We start from the raw sequence: 5,050 nt of genomic DNA on the forward strand, positions 1-5,050 counted from the left end.
ACTTGCGTTGTGCCAATATTACCCAATCATCCATCCTGGATAGGTTGCCAATCTGACACTGTCAATACTACAGTATATGGATACTACATGTGGTACCACGAGTCTTTCAATATTCAACTGTTACTATAAATCAAGGCTGGCTAAAAGACTTGCAATAGTTTCCAGTCATTTAAAACATTTCTGTAAAAAATGTTCACTGTAAACCCTAAAGTACAATGAGCTCAAAAGTTTTATAATCATAGAAATCAAAAGTAGCAACCAAGTCAAAACACCGTAAAACTTATAAGCAGATTCAACTTTTACTTAAGTTATCTTTATTAGAATAGAAAGTTATGAGTAAATAAAACCTTCGTGTCAAAGTTATTGAGTTAAGCGACTTGATGACGTCATGGCGTACGTTCGTGAACCTGAACTACATACTCTGAAAAGTTTTCAAGATGGCGGAGGTCTGAAGCGAAGCGAAGTGAAGAAAAGCAAAGCAAGAAGATATGTAAGTAAAATGAAAGACAACGTTTTTTGTTTTTTTATTCTTTGAGCTGCGGTCAATTGTTACCAGAGGAATGTTGCGTCCGTATTGAGTCATTTCGGTTGAAAAACTTAAGTTTTTTGTCGACGAGTCGGTGCACATTTTGGAGCTAACTGCTCACTATTTTAATGCAAGCCTAAATTGAGACTAAAATGCCAGTGGCAGCCACGTACCAGTTGTTGGGAATTATTATTGCCAGTGGTTTACTTATTTTCACCATAAGCTTTGTGATATGGTAATGGTTACGTTTTGGCGAAATATGTTTTACATATTAACCTAATAACCACCGCAGTGTAAATGTGGGCTAAGCTAGCTGTCTCGTGGTAACGTGAGTTGTGGTTTTTCTTTTCGTTCGAACAGCTTGAAGTGGGATGGGAGCATTAAAGACAGTTATCGCCAAGCTCCGAGGCAAGTTTTTTTAATTGTATTTTAATATTGTTGTATTATTCGTGTACTGAAGAAGACAAAATACAGGTCAGCAAAATTATATATGAATCCCTCCCGGGCCAAGTAAACATTCACCTACGTCGAGCACATTTGGCTTGAATGCATAAAAAATACACACAAAAAAAATTGTTCGCACTATTTTAATGTGATGTTTTACAAAAGCTGTTTTTCATCCTGAATTAGGCCCTGGTTTAGAGAAAAATCTATAGTTGTAGTTTGCTTAATACTAAAAACGGTATTTGGCCAATGGTTAATTTATTGTTCATACTGTGTATCTGGTAAAATACAGTGGAACCCCGACTTACGAAATTAATTCGTTCCTCAGGGTCTTTCGTAAGTCGAAGATTTTCGTACGTCGAAGCACACATCGCGCCTTTTGAGTGAACGATAGGCTATAGGCTAATTGCTAACTGCAACAACAATACGTCGTTCAACTGGAACAGCGAAGCGCAAGTACGAAAGCCAAGGGGGTTGTCACATGATTCGGAAGGTATTGTGGGCATTGTAGGCATTCTGGGCTCAGCCAATCAGAGCCAGCGGATTTCGTTACGCGGGCATTTTGCCGTAACACGGGCAGAAATATTGCCGTTAAGTGCCTTCGTAACTTGAATTTTTCGTTAAATGGGGTATTCGTAAGTCGGGGTTCCACTGTATTTGAAAATCACTGTTTTATGTCCACTTTTTTCCTTATCAAATCATATGTTCTAAAACACGTTATAGGCACAAGTTTAAAAAGCTGTAAACATGTAGGGTTACATTACCAATAAAAACTTAAAAAATTTCATAAACACATTTAAGATGTTGTACAAAAAGGGACATTTTTGCTTGGCATTATTTTATTTTTCTATTTTAAATATAAATGGCAAAACATGTCTAAAAGTTTAAATTTGGGTAGGCTACTAGTGTAAACTATACAGAGGTTCTAATCATTTCGTCATCAAACTTAAGGACTTCTTGATTAAATACTTTTGGGAGAAACAGCAGCAGTAGTAATTGCAGTTTGAACTGAGCACATGGTTTTAGTATAATTTAATCCCCTGTTTCTTAGCTTAGATGTGGGATTCTAAAGAATCAGGAGTTTATCAGGAACCACCAGCCTCTACTGGTAACTTATAGTATATTAATTTATAGAATGAGTAAAATGTATTTTATGTATTGGACTAATACTACTTATTAAACGTGTTACAAGAACACACACCAGGGACCATTCCAGGAGGAGTCTATTAATTGAGGGTGTTTGGACGTGATTTTGAGACTTGTAAGGCCACTGGGTTTCTAAAGTGAGTATAATTAGTATAATTGAATCCCCTATTTCTTTGTTTAGACATGGAATCTAAAGAACCAGTTTATCAGGAACCGCAAGCCTCTCTATTGGTAACTTATATTACATTTTATTCAATTTATAAATCAACCTATTTGACTAATACTACTTTTTAAATGTGTTACAGGAACATACACCAGGGACCATTCCAGGAGGAGGAGTTGATCCATTAAGGGCTTTTGGACGTGATTTTGAGACTGAGGCTGAAGCACTATATTGTTTAAAATTTTCACTGTACAAGTTGTACAATAAGCACTAAAAACATGTTCAAATGCAGAAGCATGTAAAGTTTTGTGCAGGTGGTTATAAATAAACTTGCAATTGTAATTCTGTCTCAGTTTTTTTTTCTTTACAGAAAGACCCTGTCTATGAAGGGTTAGACTTAGCTTGCGGTTTAATAGGTCCATTTAGAGTTTATATAAGTTATAATATTTAAGTTAGTAAAGTTATGAAATAAAGTTCAAATAAAATAAAAAAATGCAAGTTTAGTGAAATTAAACTTTGTAAGTTACTTAAATACTAAGTTATAGGTTGGAGGTAGTTAAATTCTTTGATTTTATTCAGGTCATATTTTTTAAGTTGCAGTGAACTTATAGTTTTTAAGTAAGTTAACTTAAAAATTATTATGTAATCAGTTTCCTCATAAATTTTGAGTTCACTGAACTTATTCGGGTTTACAGTGTTGATTTACTCATGTACCATGCTTTTTTAAAAATTATTAATTTGAACCATTATCAGCAATTTCTATAAAAGCTGTGCTGCAGGTTTTATAGTGATTTTCATAGTTTTAACCTAGCATACATGATGGTCCCTTCCATAATTCTTAAAGTCCTTTCACATAGGAAGTGGCATCATTTTGACCGCTAGGTAGAGCGAAGAGCCCAAAGTTTATATTGAACTCTGCTTGTATGAGATCTGTTTTTGCTCTGCTCATGGGCTTGCACTATTCATGCCAGTGTGACTATCTTTATGTACAAATCTTTTATAGAAAAATATTTTTGTATTCTAAAAACCATTGATTCAGTTCTCCCTTGGTGTCAGTGCAGCTTACTCCTTTTAGATGAATAATATTCACTGTCCTGCACTAGAGAACAGAAAATTAAATTATTGTATTATCAGAAAACGTCAGTGCTCCCATTCTGTCTCCATCTTTCTCCACTCTGTCTCCCTTGCCTGTCTCACTCATCTCTAACACTGCTTTACTTAAGCACTGGGCAGTATAGTGGAACAGAGAAACTGTGCAATTGAAAAATACAAAGTGAATTCAGTTTTAGCACATAGAACCACTGAGGTGCCAGTTTGCTCCTCTAGACTACATTTTCACTTCTGACTGTCAGAAACCTTTAACCCCTGTACAATTAAAAGCTTAACAATTACTCTTGTTAATGGTTCATTAAAAATACATTGGAATCATCATGTATCATATTGAGCAATAAAATGCATTATTATATTATACATCTTATGATTGTAGCATATGTTTGTATTTAGGCTATATTGCAAAAGTAACCCATCCATATCCATATTAAGTCAGGTGTTTGAATCACTTCCATGGTCAAATGTGTATGACATCCAGCACCTAGGCATGCAGACTGCTTCTACAAACGTTTGTGAAAGTCCACACCTACATATGGGTATTTTTGAAAACGCAGCTGTTTCTATGCGTTTGGGCCTTTCGTCCACACGTAAACGCAAAAAAGGACTTTTAAGAAATCTCCTTTTTCGGTGATTCTAAATGCCGTTTACGTGTGGACGAGGAATACAGAGTTTGTCACGCAACGTCAAAGGTATGTGCCTTTTTTCACATCACGCTGTGCACCACATTATTGTTTACATGAGATGAATTGCAGAATGGCAGATAGAGACAAAATACTGTTAATCTGACTATCTTCAGGTTTTACACGCTTACATATACACACGCAGTTACTGTCCCTCCATTTAGAAAGGCAGAGGCATCACGGTGTGATTATTTTACGTGTAGTTGTTTTTTCCTGTGTAATAATATTCAACATATCAATACATTTTTCAAAAAATGTCTCTCTGTGCAAAATGGGTTTAAAAACATAAACAACTGTGGGATACTGTTTGTCCGTGATTTGAACCGGGGGAACAAATTACAGCAGGATCAGCCTGATATTATTTGTATCCCACTGTAACTTTACTGTGTAAAGAGCTAACATCTTCAAAATGTCAGGAGTAGTTATTTATTACAACAAGTGTTTGTGAACTAAAAATCAAGAATGTCGGATACTGTTTGTCCGTGATTTGGAGAGCCCAGCGCGTGCTCCCGACGAAGGGAAAACCAATTCTGCAGGGGAGACCTATTCCTTGGCACTTGCGCAAGTGAAGCCAAAGGGAAGACATGCTTCACCATATTTTCTAGTATTTGGCTTGGAATGAAGTTGGTTTGGAAACATATTTAGCGATGCTTCATCTCCTGCTTTGCGTTTGTGTGGGCGTCCCATCAAAAAACCTGTCCATTATGCTAGCAGTGTCCAAGCATTCTTTTTTTTTTTTTCCTTTTCATACTGCGCCCCCCCCTGCAATGGCTCTGCGCCCCCCCCCCCCCCCCCGCCCCACACTTTGGGAAGCTCTGGTCTATGCCATGGTGCTCGAAACAAGAGATTGTCCATTAGTCTAGTTTCAGATAAGCTTTTTGTCTTCTTGAGAATATTTGAGGTTGTTGAGTGGTTTGCTCAACCACTCTATATGTGTCTTGCGGACTTGGAGAAGGCATTTGACCATGTCCGTTTGGGTAT

At 36.6% G+C, this 5,050-nt stretch overlaps 1 long non-coding RNA gene across 1 annotated transcript; it reads left to right on the forward strand.

The window, feature by feature from the left end:
* Positions 1 to 417: 417 nt before the first annotated feature.
* LOC135933514 (uncharacterized) lies at positions 418 to 2,607 on the forward strand. Its single transcript, XR_010573782.1, has 4 exons — positions 418 to 490; positions 887 to 934; positions 2,298 to 2,347; positions 2,422 to 2,607. It is a non-coding gene; the product is annotated as an uncharacterized LOC135933514 (long non-coding RNA).
* Positions 2,608 to 5,050: the final 2,443 nt, after the last annotated feature.

Source organism: Pelmatolapia mariae, linkage group LG1 (genome assembly GCF_036321145.2).
Source record: "Pelmatolapia mariae isolate MD_Pm_ZW linkage group LG1, Pm_UMD_F_2, whole genome shotgun sequence".
NCBI classification, from domain to species: Eukaryota; Metazoa; Chordata; class Actinopteri; order Cichliformes; family Cichlidae; genus Pelmatolapia; species Pelmatolapia mariae.